This window comes from Gallus gallus, chromosome 24 (assembly GCF_016699485.2).
Source record: "Gallus gallus isolate bGalGal1 chromosome 24, bGalGal1.mat.broiler.GRCg7b, whole genome shotgun sequence".
Classification (NCBI taxonomy): domain Eukaryota; kingdom Metazoa; phylum Chordata; class Aves; order Galliformes; family Phasianidae; genus Gallus; species Gallus gallus.
In genome coordinates, this window is record NC_052555.1 from 1,787,661 (window position 1) to 1,804,660 (window position 17,000).

At 50.7% G+C, this 17,000-nt stretch overlaps 1 protein-coding gene across 4 annotated transcripts in view; it reads right to left on the reverse strand.

The window, feature by feature from the left end:
* Nucleotides 1–17,000, reverse strand: part of SNX19 (sorting nexin 19) — an 81,131-nt gene that overhangs the window by 17,793 nt on the left and 46,338 nt on the right. The window contains exon 12 of one of the 4 annotated variants that reach the window (XM_040652107.2): nt 8,756–8,819. The exons of 2 other annotated variants lie outside the window; for them this stretch is intronic. The gene's annotated coding sequence lies outside the window, so the exon portion shown is untranslated. Of the gene's footprint in view, nt 1–8,755; nt 8,820–17,000 lie in introns of those variants that run through there. One more of the 4 variants, XR_005841738.2, reaches the window with a different exon arrangement.

The window sequence follows — 17,000 nt, forward strand, 5'->3', positions numbered from 1 at the left end:
AGAAAAGAGGATCTGGGGAACGCGTGTCCCTGCTAGCCAGATGTGCAATCTCCATACAGCTCAGCTAACTGAAGTGCCCTGGGAGCCGTGGCTGTTTCCTTGCCATGCCTGCTCTGGGCATGAGGATGCACAGAGGAGGATGCAGGTGCCTTCCCTTGCCCGAGGCTGCCAGCAATGAGCATTGCTCAGAGCCAATTTAGCACAGCCCTTTGTCCCTGTGATGAGCTCAGGACAAGCCCAGGCTGGGTGATGCCGTCCCAGGAGCCCTGACGAAGCAGGTGCAGGCCTCCATGCTGGGGTCTCACCATCTTCCCAGCTGCTCGCTGACAGCCGATGATCTATGAGCACCATTACTGCAGCCACACCGCCTCCCCAGCACGGCCCAGGCCCTGAGCCCAAGAGTTTCACTCCTTGAGTTAAAGGAAATATTCTCTCCGCAGAGCTGGCCCCATCCCAGAGACGCTCCTGGTGTATGGAGGGAGCAGCAAACACACTGTCATTGGGCAGGCAGGACAACACCTGGACAATCCCTGCACCCCACAGAGGCTTCCCAACACAGCTGGGCAAGGAGGAAGGATGGGGTCAGCCATCACTTCAAGCAAGAAGCAGCAGGACTCATCCACCCTCAGGCTGCCCTGCATCATCTTGGAGATGAGACCCCAGCGCCCCACCAGCCCAAGCTTCACACAGTGCAGCAAGCCAAAACCAGATTGATTTCTGCCATCCCTGAGGACTGCCTGATGACTGTGGCTGCTCTCACCACCGTGTTGGTCTTCCATCCCCACTAAGAGGCCAAACCTGAGGAGGGTCTTGTTTTTATTAACATGTTTTACATCTTTTCTAACCTCTCTGCCAGCTGGACGGCCGTGCTTCCAGGGCAATTACATGCATCATCTAAACATCATCTGAAATGAAGGGACTTCATTTAATTAGGTTATTTAAATGACACGTTTGATGGGAAAAGCCAAGCGGGCTTAGCAAAACGTTTAACGATCACGTTAGCTTGCATGCATACAGAACATTATCTGAAATTAATGGCAAGACTTCTGTTGGCTCCGGAGGCTGCAGACCAGATGTGGGCAGAGGGTGACATGGGGAGCAGCCACTGGAGCCGACCTGGGAGCATGGGCACCATCCTGTGGGCTCTTACCACTGCTCTGTGGGTTTCCTCCCCCTCTACAAACAGCACTTCTGCAATTTTCACCTATTTGTGTTATTATTTTTCCCTCCTGCTATTCCCTCTGTGCAGAAAACAAGTCCAAAAGAGGCTTTTAAAAGGGCAAATTCCTTCCCTTCAGCAAAACCAAACCTGAAAGCATGTCTCCGTGTTGAAAAAGAAGAAATCTGGTATTTCGTACCAAAACAAACAGCAATTTAGTTCAATTCTTTCAACTCCTTCCTTGCAAATCCAAAAAGCCCAAACCAAAGGGCATGTTTTTCTAACAACTTGTTTGCAAAGTGTGACAGAAAATATTTCCCATTTCCTCAGCCTTTAAGAAGCTCTGCAGGTACAAAAGGCAGAACATGCCCAGCTGGGCATCTGCTGATGGAAGGCACAACCCAAGGAGTCACACTGATGAGCACAGCATTAAAAATAGCTTTGCCCAGACAAGCTGCATGTAACCTTGTCAGATGCTATGCAATAAAATTCTGGAACACAGCTAGCCTAAACAATTTCTCTTTCTGCATACGCAAACGCAATCAGTGCTGAGAGTCGAGAGCCAATTCTTATATGCCATATTCAATATCATCCCACTGAAACACAGAACAGCAACAGAGAAACCAAGAGAGGAGAACACGCAGAGAACTGTCGTGTATGACAACTTGAGAAAGATAGGAAAGACAGCTGTAATACTTGAAAGGGAAACCGTTGGATGATTTTCAGATTTCATGAGTATTTTAGCTTTTTTTCGTTCCTCGCGGATTCTGCTGCTAACAATTCCCAGTTTCTGGGACAAACCAACCTTTCGTCTTCCTCCTGGATGCAACCCAGAGCTATGGCTGTCGGTAGGGCAGCACCCAGCAGGCACAGCGCTGGACCAAGACCCTCATGGTGGGGCAGAAGGGTGGGACAGCCCCGTGATGGGCAGGAGGGCTCAGATGCCCCAGGACTGCCCATTCTTTGGGCAGCAAGCAGCTCCTTCGCTTCTCCCCCAGCCCCATCCGGCCCAGCAGGGCAGCCAAGGAGTGTCAGCAAGTGAGTCACCACAATGGAAAGACTTGTGCCGAGCCCAGCTCTTGGCCCTGGCTCCTGCAAGTGACACAAGCACTTTGGCACTTGGCCCTTGCTCTCTTTAATCTATAGATCTGTAGCCCCCACCGCTTCCTTTTGGAGGTTCCTGCTCTCCCCACCGCACCGGGACAGAATGCTCCATGGAGCCGAAGGAAAACAGAGGTGGCCCTTGAAGCTGCAGGAGTTGGTCTTAAATCCTGACACCTCCTGGCTCAGTGGGCAGGGAGAGACCAGAGTGTAGGAATAGGAGTGCAGTGTCGGCAGCCTGCTGGGAGGGCAGCAGGGAGCGGAATGCCAGTTTTGCACCATTAAAATAGGAACAAACGTGGGGTGCTGGAGAGCAGCTGAGAGCAAATGCAATGGGAGATCTTGCACACATCGTTGGTAGGTAAGCTGTGTGGGCAGGAAGGGGTGCTCACTGGGTGCTGTGTTATGTCTGAACTAGATGGTCCATCAGGTCCCTTCCAACCCAAACCATCCTGCGATCCCAGGAGTTTCCTTGAAGCAAAGCTCCCTCCAAGGAGAGCTGAAGGTCCCAGCCCCAACCCAGCAGAGCCATGGGGAAACCCATCCGTGCTCAGCCCCCGCTGCACAGAGCAGCACGTGGGGAGGTCTGCAGAGGGAAACAGCTCTGGAAAAAGAAGTCTCAGAAATGTAGGGAGCTTGGCCTGGTACGCAGCCCTGCAGCACAGCGGGTAAATGAAGATCGCAGGAAGAGCTCAGTTCGGCTCGAGCCAAACCAAACCTTTTCCAAAAAAACAAATAAAGAAACTGAAAACCAGATCCACAAATAGGCTCAGTCTCTTCCCTGCTGTTTCCAAAACTGCACTCCTTTCGGTGAATTAACTTTCTGGACCTCCTACAATGAAGCAGCCACTGCAGAATACGAAAAGAAGAACCCAGAGACCGTTCAAATAAACACTCTCCTTGTGTATATTTGAATCTTTCATCATGTCCTAAATATCCGTGTAGGCCTTTTATTTGTATTTGTAAACTTGGAGATAAAGGCACTCAGAGAGTTTGCTTCTTTCTAACATCACACATGCAAATAAGCAGGGAGCACAAACCCAGCACGGACCTGTTTACCTTTTCCCCATACTCCTCTTACTTCAATATCCTTCCCAAAAACAACAACAAAAGAGCAAGCTGAGGAAGCTGAACACAACCAGCGCTGCAAGCTCAGTGCTGGGCTGCAGAGAGTTCAGGGATTCCAGCTGCAATTGCAGCCACAACACTCCAGAAATTACCGTGGGGTTGGTGACAGCAAGAGATTAATCATGTTTAATGACACATCACCTCCACCCAAATTAATTTAGGTCTTTACGAACCATTTGGTTTCAAAACGGGTGAAGAAAGCTGGCAGCAGCGATAGCAGTGATACACCACAGAAAAGGACCTGCTGGGCTCTTTAACCCCAGGGTGCCGGATTGCTGTTTCCATGCGTGGTGAGGAGCGCATGGACCAATGTGCAGCACAGGTGTGGAGCTGCAGGTGAATCTCCTCCTGCCGTCAACTCCTTTTCCGTTTAGCAATGGGACAAGCAAGATGAATGCAGGGGAAATAATAACTGCGTTCCTTCAAAAAACTCCTCAAAGAGATGCCTTGTGAATTCTATGCACAGAAAATCATTTGTGTGGGCTCTCATTTTATCAAAACCATCCCACTTCCTATGTCAATAAAGGGCCATTACCGGTTACATGATATTTCTGGCTTGTAACTTGATGTCTTGCCCATATTTCTTTGCACTGGAATCAAAAATGTCTTGTCTGTGAAGCTCAGGTCAGATAATTTGCGCTCTACAGCTGTTGGCAGCTCCAGGGTTGTTTTTCCTTCCCCTTCACAATTGCCTGCTTTCTTACAGCAATCCACACCACTGCCCTCGGTTAGCCGTTCTCTGCAGCCAAGTGACCCCCACCATTCTTCACTTTAAGGGGTGACCCCTTCTTCTGGGCAGCACAACGCAGCAGTGCTTTGCTCCAGGCTGATGGGGTTACACCAGCACGGGACAAAACAAGTGGGGAACAGATGCCCTGTTCAAGGATTCATTCCCCATTTCATTCTAGCTTCATGCACTGCTGCTGGTCCCAGGTGTCAGCTCTGCAATAGCAGGGCTTGCTGGCATGCAGCAAAAACGGGGCTTTGTCAGGTTTTATTAATTGCACTGAGCAACCACCTCCACATCGACGCTTCGTTCTGGAGATTTCTTGGTCTCTGGTGGCTTCAGGAGCTGCTGATATTGCATCTCCGGGGTTATTTGATAGCGCGGTATATCTGATCCTCCTCCATGCCTCGCTGGCCTTACCCTGCTGATTGCAGTCCCTCCCTTTGCCTTTGTAATTCTTCACCTCCGTGCATCAGCAGCACAGAGACTTCCTCCAGCTTTCAACCCAATCCAGAGCTGCCCTCGTCCAGCCGGGTCTCCCATTCATCCCATTACAGCATCTCATCCACCACGCCGCTGCGTTCCCCTCCTCAGCATCACAGCCAGGCCTGGCTCATACCTTTCTTCCAATCCGGCCGTAGAAATGCAGGCTTAGCCAGGATCCTCGCCGTGGTGCCTCAGTTTATGGTTTAAAGGAGAAATAAGGGCCCTTGTGTTTATTCCACAACCCTGCGGGGGCCCTTACGTTAAGTAGAGACAGATGAGCTGAGCACACTAACCTCAGTGTTTCTCTGGGACACCGTCTCCATACCTCATGCGAGTTCACATCCTTGAAGGAACATCTGATTCCCCGAAAGGTGAGGTTATTCCTAATTAGTCTCTCCAGGGGAGCAAGAAAAGGGAGGTGGACTTTTTTGCACACGTAACCGAAAATCCTGGAGATGGCTGTTGGCTGGGTTGCACTAATAAATAAAGACTAATTTTTGCGTGCATAACTCATGCTGGTGGGAGATAAGAAAGGAATGCAAGTTCCCTCCGAGACCAGTTGAGGAGAGAGTTATCCTCTGAGATCAGAGCAGAACTCATCGAGCCAGCAGCACAGGCCAGTCCCCATAATAAATCCCCGCTCGGCACAGCAGACCCCGCAGCGAGGCACCGGCTCGCCCAGCAGGGAAGCAGGAGGCACGCCAAGCCTGTCCCAGAGCAAGAGTTTGGGGTTTGCAACACAAGCTCCATTTGAGCAGCAGGCTGTTTATCACTGTTACGAAGCAAATGCATTCCTCAAAGGTGAGGCAATGGGCTCCGTGGATGGGAGATGGCGCTCGCCCTCCCAGAAGGCTTCGGGTGGCACTCCTGGCTGGGGAATGGGCTCCAAGGGGTTGAAGGCTGGAGAGGCTGCCAAGGAGCCCGGTGCTTCCCTGCTGCCAGCAGAGGAGGGAGCTTGCTGGTTCGCCCTGCTCTTGCAGGGTGTCTGCTCTGCCAGCTTGTCGACCTCACGTACAAAGCGATGGAGGCTCAACCAGCACCTTGTGTGCACCACTGCTTTGAGACTCAGGTATCCCTCCCAAAAAGCTGTGTTTTCCTCCGTTCTCTACTTCTTTCCAGTTTTCTTAGTTGAGATTTTGGGATGATTTAAACCCCTGTCCACCTTAAAAACACCAAGGTCTCCTCATGCTAGATGCAGTCAGAAACCTGCCAATACAGAATGGCATTGAACTCATGGGTGTAATGAAAAGCCCTCTTGCAGGATGTTTCACATTCCCTGCTCTTTCCCACACAAGCCCTGCTCCTGTCTCTGGTGGGAGATGCACATCTCCCTCTCCTCACCCACTGTGACACGTTTTTGGCAGCCAAGCCTGTGCTGCTGAAGAAGAAGTCAGCTGACAGAGCTCCCAGCACTGCCTGCTCCCCTCCTGCCTCTCTTACTGCACCCTGCTTACACTCTCACTGTTCTGTGTGTCCTGGTGTCACCACAGCCAGGAGTGATGGAATACCCTTCCCTGCTGGCTGGGCAGGACACAGGAGCAGGGAAATGCCTATGATGCAGATAAGTGACAACTGGCCTATGCAGAGCAGTCCTGCTGCTGGCAGCACTGTGAATCACATCTGCCCTTGCCTGATGGTTACACCCAGCCTCAGGTTCGGTTCAGGATCACAATGAGAGCTGGGTTTTGCCTCCTGTTGCTCCTGTTGAGTGCAGCATGGTGCAAAGCAGTCACTTGGCAGAGCTGGAGGAGCCATGGCTCTGTGTGGGGCCGCCTCTGCTGCTCCAAGGATCCTGCCCAACATCCAGTGATGCTCCCTGACAGCAAAGCCATCTCCTTCTGGGAAAGAGGAACCATCAGCTCTGGATTGGACCGCAGTCCCGGAGAGCTCACTGCACCTGCTCTTTATTTATAGAGCAACAGTGGGAAAAAGTCAAGGCTGTGGAGAAAACGGGGTGGGAAAATCCAATCTCAGCTATGCAACACTGCGTTTTTCTACCAACACATTAAGCAAAACCTTCTATATTAAACCAAAGCTGCATTGTTGAAATCCTAAGGGGCTAATCCAGCTTCCTATCCGATCCTGCATCTCTCCAGCGTGCCTTCTAGCAGGCTCCCGTAGAGATGCGCTCCAAAGAGAAGATGTGAAAGAAATTCGCAGCAATCTTTCAGCCAATATCTTGAAAGTGACGGAGTTGGGGCTTTCAGACACACCTCTTACTGTGTGATCCATGCCTCTCAATGAGAGACAGCAGGAATAACCTCCTGCAAAGACGGACGGAGAACATTTAGGGACACACAGCCCTTCCACCTTGTCATCCCAGTGAGGCCACGCCAGCAGCACTGAGGACACAGCTCACCCATTACCCTGATCCTAAAGCTTCCTAAGTCACTTTTTCCAAGCCCTGTTTTCCCCATTCATCACCCCACCATAAAAAAAAAAAAAAAAAAGGCAAACACCCAACATTAAAAACCTGCTGGGAGCACAGTGGGGTTTGTAGCAGCAAACCCCAGCCAACATGACAGAGACATCACCTAATAGCTATGCAAAGAGCTCTATTTTTAAACCTTTGCCTTGGCTACCTATTAACTCCTTTCCTCCTGGGACGAGGCGCGGAGATCCCTGGGTTAGCAGTGAGCACCAGGCCCGATTCCTGCCTTTCAGCCTTTACGATTTGTTTTCATCTCCAGGAGGGAGAGCTGCACCCCCCGGCCGCGTCGCATGCCCGGCTGTGTTAGTTTTGGAGCAGCACGGGGCTGCTTCATACTTGGCAGTGGCAGAGCTGCGTTACACCAGCTGCTCAACAACAACACACCTGGATGCGGGCTGAGGCTGCGGGGAGCCGGGCAGAGCTCTTCATTACGGCGGGGTGACACGGCGATGCCAGCATGACCTCATGGTTTACTTTAGCTGCACGGTGACGTGATGAAGAGCACGTGTTTGCTCAGCTGCCCACGGCCCCTCCAGCAGAGCCGTGCGGGACGGACACCTGTCTGCAGGGCTGGAGCTGTCACCCGGCCCCATCCAAGCTGCTTCTCTGCCCTGTCGACGTAGAATCAATTTTCCTCTTGGAAAGATTTATTAGAAGCGGTTTCGGGTTTGGTTTGGCTCTCCGAACCGATGAAAAGATTCAAATTCTCTCTTTTGGAAATCCACGCTGCCCAGAACGGGCCAGGAAGCTGCAAACCCGATGGCATCCACATAAAGGCTGGGAAAACATCTCTGCGGCAAGCTGAAGGCTCGTGCAGGAAAATATGAGGCATTCATGTCATAATTATAACTCACGCTCGCACAGAACCTTTCAGCAGGGGATTAAAAAGCACTTTGTGAACATTATCAACCGCAGCTCCGCGACGAGGTAGGTGGGTTCCCCTCTCTGCAGGAGAGGCCGAGGCAGAGAGGTGCTGTGCCAGCCCGTGTCTTCAGGAGCCACTGTGTGCATGCGGGGGCTGTGGTGCTTGGATGCTAAAAATGACATTGAGGAGGGCAGCAGAAGCCAAAGCTGGTTCCCTACCAACAGCACCGCGCGACTTCAGGGCTCTGGATACAACACAGCAGCACATCCCAGCTTCTGTAACAAAAGGCCTCCTTCAACTTAATTTACACCATGCAGAGACAAAGGAGAGCACAGCTGGCAGCACACACTGCAGATCTCCCAGCTTCAAAGGCAAAGGGAAAAGATGCTCGAATTGCCACGAGACGGAGCAGGCTGTTCCTAACCCCCTGCACAGCACAGGACTGAGGGCTGGGCCTATAGCAGTGCCAGTGCTCAGTTACAGCTGAGTAGATGAGAGATCCTCGGCTCCAGAAACATGAGGTTATCCATTGCTAACATGCATCTAAAGCATCTGCCTCTCACTCTTTGGATAGTTTTTTCTCACAGTGCCAGGAACTACAACATCCCAGAAAACTTTGGAAAGCTTAGAGAAAAGGAAATTGTTTCAACAAAACCTCGGGACTTGCAGGACTCGACCAAACCAGCCCTGGCCAGCCACGAGCACGTCCCCCTGCACTGCTGGAAGCAGCTCCTGAACCACAACAGCACCAGCACTGCAGTGCTTTGTCACAGCTCAGGTCAGCTATTCCTTACCTGCTGGAAGATAGAAGCACCCCTGGTCCCCCAAACCCTGCACAAATACCCCACAGAGTTCTCACCTTCCCACTGCAAGCAGAGAGCCCCAGAGGCCACATCCCAGCCAGGACAAGGCAGTTTGCAAGCTGAAAAAGACCACGGTGACAACTCAGTGAGGTTATCCCAACCTACACCTCCTCACATTGACCCTTCCCATTTTGGACCCCTCTCCACTTGTCACAGAGGGCAGACACAGAGCTGTAAGGGCACCCAGAGCCCCCCAGCACCACACTGTGTCGGCACGCAGCTCCATTGGGCCAGAATGGGCACACAGGGCACGAGCTCTGGTTAGGAAAAGCTGTTTCACAACTCAGTGCAGTTATAGGACGAGCAGCAGATTCTGCCAGGAAGAGATTTTTGTTGTTGTTGTTGCTGCTCAAAACTGAACTAAACCAGAAAAAGCTGTGATTTTTATTGTTGGTGAAAGGTGCTGGATTTGCACTCACTCAGGAAGCACGGGATTGTGAAACGAGCTGGGGAGAACTGATTTTCCTATCCCATGAAGGTTTTTAACTATCCAGAATTTCTTCATATCCACATCATAGGAACTCAGAGTACCTCTAAGCAAGGATTCGATACCGGTTTTGTTATCAAATTTACCAGCTCCAAACCAGAATATCCTAACATTTGGCTAATGAAGCGTTCGCATTTCTCCTGGGTTTTTCAGTAAAAAAATCATTCTTCCAGGAGGAATTATCAAGGATTCCACGGAGAAAGATTTGGCCAAAACCCCTCTGTAAAAGGCCTGCCAGCAGCACGGCCAGGGCACAAACCCAGCATCCCATCTGCAGGAGGGCACTGCACTCCTCCTGGCACACATGAGATGATGGGATGGCTGTTATCTGCCTATGGACTTTAGATAGTGGGCTTGAACAGCCGACCAGTGAAAGGGCATCAGCTAATTGCCTTGGGGAAATAGGGAAAAGGAAACAAACTTCTGCACTGAGAGCAGAAGGGAAGGTGATGACTGACAGGAGGTGAGTGAGGACATCTCTGGACCCAGCTGCCCTTCAGCTGGAGCATCACTGAGTCTGCAACAGCAGCTTCAGCTGACAGCCCCAAGAAATTAGGGTACTCATTTGTATTTAGGTTGTTCTTCCAGAGCACATAAGCAAAAAGGAATCCTGTTCTATAAGAAAAAAGGCTCTGGTGGGTTTCAGACAAATGCTGCAGGGTAGGCAGCATCCTCATCACAGGGCTCTGCAGCACCCGGTGTGTTTGTCAGCACACGAGCACAGACCAAGTGCTGGGACCTATGGTTTCAAAGCAAAACCACACCGCCGGGGCTGCCTCCCTCTGTACCAATATTCTCTCTGTAATTCATCTTGGCCAGTCAAGAACTTGAGCTTTTGGTTAATTTTGGTTAGGGAAGCAGCAGTGAATTCCAACCCAGCTCTGACAGGACGTGAGGATGGAGACGGCGTCACGGAGCACGCAAGCACCGAACCCCTCCTGCAGCACAGCTCATTGCACCAAAGCATCACCCCAAAGCAAAGCTGTGCTGCAGGGATGGGGCTGGGGAGCAGTCCGGGCGGTGCCAGGATGCAATCGTTCCAAAGAACTCAGAAACCACAGCATAACTTCCCCTGTCATGTACAAAAACAATCTGCGTGGAAGAGCGGCCAGTGAGTACACACACTCATTTACACTCTGTTGTTATCATCATACATGTTATTCTCCATTGGTGATGAAATCCATATGTCTGCTTTTCCCTTCGTTCCTTCTGCATTACCATCTGAGGCTCTGATTTATTTCCTGGCTTTCTCTATCGATTATTCAGAGCTGTATAGCAGGGAAAACACAGAATGGGAGACCTGGAGACAAAGCCATAAGCAAAAACAAAGGGCAAAAAGGCAACTGCAGGGCCAGGCACCACATCTGTTGTCTCAGTCAGCAGAGGCTGGGGAGAGAATGGAGCTGATCTCCAAAATGAAACAGACAGCGATTTATTGCGGCAAACCAAACACATTGGGCAAGGGTTAAGAAACCAAGGACCTGAGCTTATAAACACTGCAGCACATACTTAACTCGGTTCCAACATCAAAGATGCCTCACGTGAGCAAAGTTATCGAGCATGTGTTTGCAGGGCACGAGGGGTTAGCATTGCAGGCAGAAAAGCTGGAAAAGGCGGGGACAGAAAGCACAAATAAACAAGGATTAAAAATAACCAAAATACAGAGAACTGGTGAGGAAAGCTTGGCAGCTACTATAATAATAGGAAAAGAAAGAAAAAACTGTTAGCATCTATGGGAGGCATCCTCAACCTGTTTGTTTGCCAGGCTGAGCAATGACATGGTCTTGCTGCCATCTACTCTATCACCGTCTCTATCACCGTCTACTAATAGAGCCTCATCAATGAGAAAACAGCTTTATCTGCTTCAAAGTTCTCACCCAGGTACGACAGCCTGCAGAGTAGGACGGTAAAGCCTTCCCAGCAGGATCTTATCTTTGCATTTAGATGGAGTGATGGGTTGCTCAAGCTTAGGACAACTCACCCAACCAGCAAAAGCCAAGCAGAGCAGAAGCACCGTTATTTTTTGCTTCCCATCACTCATGAGGGCCACACATCAGCCCACCCCTGTAACCTGGGGGCATGCATTTGCTGCAGCAATGGCAGCTCAGAGCAGGTGCGAGCAATGGGAAACACTCCTGCAGGTAGGACACAGCACACCCTGACAGCCTGGGACCCTCAGACAGCGCTGCCTGCAGCCAGGCGGGATGCAAACATCCACTCCTCGCTGCCACTGCCCAACTTCCACCAGCTCAAAGCGAGAGCAACGCTTAGGAACACCAAACTCGAGCTGGAAAAAGTGAGAGGCAGCGAGAAAGTGAGGAAAAACCCCACTTACCCACAGAGCTCACACATTTCCTGTGGGAAAATCTGCATTTTTTTGGTGGAAGGCTGTCAAAAAAGGGATTTTTCCCATAACTAACTTTCTTCCAGGGGGAAATGCTGGAGTCGCAGCCAGCTCTATTCTGAAGCTCTTAGGTTTCCAGTATTAGGCTGGGAATATAATAAAAATAAGCTTCTTCTGGAAGAGTGCTGGTATTTCTAGCTCCGAAAAGAGCTGATTCGAGGAGCAGCACGCACAGCCATTAGTAGTGTTAGAAATCTGTCAATGGGAGATACAGCAGCACAGATGAAAAATGTCAGGAGGAGCTTTAGAGAACATTTCAGCTCCCGTTTCCTTCTCCAAGTTATTTCCTCCGCCGTATTTCTTGCTGGTGTAAGACGACGAGTTATGAAGCATTCCTGTAGGCATGAGAAAGCTTTCACAGGTGCTGCCATTCACTTAGAGCCTGACCTGCCTGGCTTTGGTGGAGCAGCTCACACCACTGCTCAGATAGGAACATCCCAACCCACTCCATTGCAGTGCATCCAAACCCTGACCCCAACACACGTCCCCTCTCCAGGGAAGCACTGTCCACATGCTGGCTGCCAGCAGCAATCCCTAAATCATCCCCTGCTCCTTTTCCCCTCCCAGTTTTGCTGGGGGAGGTCTGCAGCCGTCCCCTTTGAAGTAGGTTTGCAGAGAGACAGTGTCTGCTGGTTATTACGCCTCAGCAACTGCAGTTTCTAGATATTGCTCCTTGACCTTACGCCTTAATGAGGCAGAAAGTCTAATTTTAAGTGTTTAAGGCACCTAAGGGATGGTGCCACTAAGATGAGCAGGATTCCAGCAGAGTGGGGCAGCTTCCATTTCCTGAAGTTTAACAAGAGTCACATCACCTTGCTGGGAATGAAAGCGAATGGCTTTTTTGAGGTTCCTCCACTACTCTCTGCATCAGGAAATGCTACCAGACAGGAGCAGGAGAAAGCAAAGCTGGCTGCAAGAAGCAATTATTGAATCACAGAACTCTTTGAGTTGGACCTTCCATAAGCTCATCTAGTCCAAGTCCCCTGCAATGAATAGGGACGTTACAGTCAGGGCTTTGCTGATGCCAAAGCTTTCCTTTCTTCAGTAGCTCAAATGACAGCTCCACAGCCCTGTACTCCAGGCACAGTTCCTCCAGCAGCTGATCTCAGACAGTCGATATCTCATGACTAGATCAGCTACATGCAACAAGGACTGTGGTGCACCTTTATCCCACCTTCTTCCAGCAACCATCAGCTTCCTTCCTCTGCCTCTCAGCTGTCTGGTTTGCAGCAGTTGGTACCATATTCCTCGCTCTGAGTTGGCAGGAGGATGAAAGAAGTCTGCAGCTCTCCTTTTCGCGAAGCATAGCAAAGGGATCGTGTCATGGCTAATCCCTCCCCCAGCACCTATCAGTTATTATTACAAGAAAACTAAATGGCCTTGGAAGCAGGAAAGCCAGTTTTTTTTTTCATCTCAAGATTGTCTCCATTTACAATCAACAGCGTAATGCTAAACCAGCAATGTCTGAGCTGACCGTGAGGAGCCATCCCCGAGGTGCAGCCGTGCCTGCAGACAAACAGGATCCAGACTCGGGCTCCGTGGGACTCCAGGACTACCTTGCCCTGTGATAAGACCCAGCAGAAGGAAGCAAGCCTTGGGGATTTGCACGAGGCAGTGAAGGCTTGCAGCTGGACAGGAGCAAGCTCCGTGCTTGGAGCTGGAGAGAGATCACAGGAGAACCCATCGCTTCCCCTTAGAGATACCAGCTGGGCCAGCAAGTAGTAACCTGAGAGGGGCTGTGGTAAGGAGCTACGCTAGCTAACACCCTCTTATTGTCCACCAAGGCCCGGACCCACCCTTCCCAATCATTTTCCCAGAAGTTTAACCTTTTACTGTTTCCGGGCATTGCTTTGTTTTTTTGCAGCAGTTCACTCTCTGTTGCCCAGCAGATATTTGTGGCAATGCATCTCAGTGGCTGACGGCCACATCCTTGCAGCATCCCTTTGCTTCCCTAAGCACTCTAGCTTCAAGCTTTGGGTGACGCTCAGGTTTGCCAGCACCAAAGGAAGAACCACGACCAGACACAGGGTTGGGGTAAGCAAAGAAGCTGTCTGCCCCCACATTGCGTGGCAGGTTGGTGGCAGAGGTTGGAACATGCACAGGGCCCCCCAGCCCCACGCTCTGCCCAGCTTGGGAACACCAGGCATTCTGCCTGCTCCGTGGCTCCTTGCCACAAATAAAAGCAATCGTGCTTCGGGGCTGCGCTCTCTTCCCACAGATTAGCTGCCTTTGCACATTCCCAAACAAAGCATTACACTATGTGAAAAGAAGGCGCAAGCCCTGCAAAGCCCATCCCGCTGCTGGGACAGGAAATATCTCCCATCATCTCAGCTAATCCTCCACCAATACAATGAGAAATGATGTCCAACGGCCGCCAAAAGATTATTAAGTGAAGAACAAAAATACTGCACCGCCCATTGCAACGGAGCCAAAGGCAATAAAGGGGAAATACAAGCTGCAGCCAATGGCTGGAAGGAGGAGGGGGTGAGGAGCAGCAGAACTGCAGGCAATTCCTTCTGCAAACCCCAGTGCTGCAGTACAGGTGCTTTGAGGACAGCAGCTTAACCCCAGCTCCCCAGGAGGCCACCTCAGCCTTTTTGCTGCACCAGCAGATGCGTTTGCAGGCACACAGGAGAGGACCAAAGGCTGACGCACTGATGTGAGAGTGGGAGCAGAACAGCACACAAAGCTGCCAGCTATGAGCCAAGCACCAGCACGGTCTCCTACAGTGCAAACTTGGGTAACACCACAGCAGTGCTCCAGCTTGACGTTGCCTTTTCTGGATGCTCACCAGCTTCGATCCTTAGGCTGGCTGTAGAACACAGAGATGATGGACCAAGTTTATAACGCACCTCGAGACCTGCCTGCAGCTAACAGAGCTGCTGCACCAAGGCATTGCTAGCAGGGTCCTACCAGTACATCCTACCTCAGCTCCATTTTCCTCTTTTGCAGCAGGTTAACAGTTTGGCTTTAGCTACAAGAGATCCAGCTGGCACAGCCATTCTGTAGCCACCCTCAGCAAGCTGCTGCTTCTTACACACTTCAGCCACACTGTAGAGAGCTCTGGGTTACCTGGGATGATCCTGCACAGCCCAGCATCAGCCACACCAGCTCCTTCGAGGAGAACAACATTTGAACACTCAGAACAAAGATCTCACATCTTCTTACTGCTCTTCTCCTCAGTGCTTGAGAAGGGCTGTGAAATTGAATGAGGCACCTGGACAGACAGCACTGAGCAAAACTTGGCATCCGCTTCAATATCAGCCTCCAAAAAGCGTTTCCCAGGTTGAACAGCTTGTTTTTAAAGGCAGCGTGGCTTGAGACTTTTGTTTAGGTTTCTAACAAGTGCATTTAAGGCAAAGAGAATGAGCTCCTGCAGAAGCAGCACAGGTGCTGCTCCTTCTCTGTGCTCCCTGGGAGAGCTGTTCCACCACCAGTGGTTTTGCTGAGCTCCCCCAGCCCATGCACAGCCCCGTCGTGCTGCTGCTATGGGATATCACACATCAGGGGAATTTATCAGGAAAAATTCACTCCACCAAGAAGGTGCAATGTGATTTTTCTACCCATGTGGTAAGAGTACACAGCCAGTTCTAATTCTGTGCTCGAATTCATGTTTTTTGCAATTAAAAGCGGAGCTTAAGTTTCAGGCTCTATCTCAGCAGAGAACACACACATTTCAAAGCCCACCTTCACCATTCTGATCTCACGTTTGACCTGCTCAGCATACCAAAGCATCGCCCCATCACAGAACTCAAACCCTACCCACACCCTGAGGAGATGCTATGCTGGACAAGGTGCTCCAGCCCTGATTGCCCACACAGCATAATGACAATCCAAGCACCCCAGCTGGCTCTCAGCCCACAGACACCCCCAGTGGCCCTGCACACCTATTCTTCCACAGCTCCTTCTGCATCCAAACCCATTTCCCTTATCATCCTTCAGGCAGAAGGTCTCCAGTTCCAGGGAGAACTGTGCTTTGTGATAGCAGAGCTGCTTGCCAATCAACAGCTGAAGCCAGACTTAATCCCCCAAACAGACAAAGGCTTGGGGAACAAATGCAATTTGTTTTAATTTGTTGTTTGCTTACATTTTTGATAACGAACACGGAGAGCTCGGTGCCCTGCAGAGCGCAATCTCTCCTGGGTGAGCTTTTAATTCCTCCTCCTCATTGCCATGCAGGGATATTAACTGCTCCTCTCACTTCTGGGAAGCATTTCTGCTGTGTGCTTTGGAGTGCTCACCGACTCATTTCTGGCTCTGCAACACCGCTGGGCACTCACGTCCTTCCAAAACACTTGGGAACACCTACAGATAAGCTGGATGCAGGGCAAGACAGCCCCAAGAAATTAAGATTCAGGGAGTTTGCACAGAGCTCACATAACACAACACCTGGATTGCTGCTGATTCCCCAGGCACCCCAAATTCTGCCCTCCAGACTGAGGACAGACACAGCCCCTTAACTTCTGTGCTCGGATGCTCACAGAAGCACTTGGGAAGATCCAGGGACCAGCTGTCTCTTACTGAGCACAGTAAGTGCCTGGGTCTCATTCCCACTGATTCTGGGTAGAGCTGCACATTACTGAGCGTTGGGCTGCTTTCCTTGCAGTTCAGCAGAGCACATGAATATGTGCAAAGCCTGGGACCGGGGCCCCTTCGCAGCGCCGCAATTATGCTAATAACGATAATAAAAAGAGGATGTTCCCTCCCAGAAAGCTGAGTCTGAGCAAACAGCCAGACAGGACCAGAGCAAAGGATTATCTTTATCACCACTTTCTGTGACTCACGTCGGCCTCCCCAGAGGTCCCAGCACTGCTGGGAATGGTCATCACCCCGCTTCCCACAGCCCTTCTGTGGTGCTGCCCTGCTGCATCCCTTTGCCCTACACCTTCCCATTAGAGGAACCATCCAGTTCTGTGTATAAAGCAAGCCTTCACAAGGAAGGGTCCTGTTGCTATTTATGTAATTAAATCCTCCAAACAGTTTCATGAATACCTGAGACAAAAAACTGGATTCTGACTCCTGGCTCAGACATCCATCAATGGCTGCAAATTGTTCTGCAACACATCATTAAGATCTTAGGGGAGCACTAAAATGATTGCACCAAAATGGGGAGATCCAATGCCTTCCAGGAAACCTTAAAGGTGTTTTCCTTAGGCACACTCAGTCGATCTTCTGCAGTACAGTGACCCAATTTGTGACGTTTGGGTATTACGTTCCCACTATGGATCCATTGCCAGATCTTCCATCTGGGAGTAAAGCTGAAAGGTGGCATATAGGAAATGCACACCTCACCTCTCATCAGGCTCAATATCAGACAGAGGCTCTGAGCTGGCAGAGCTGTTGGAAGTC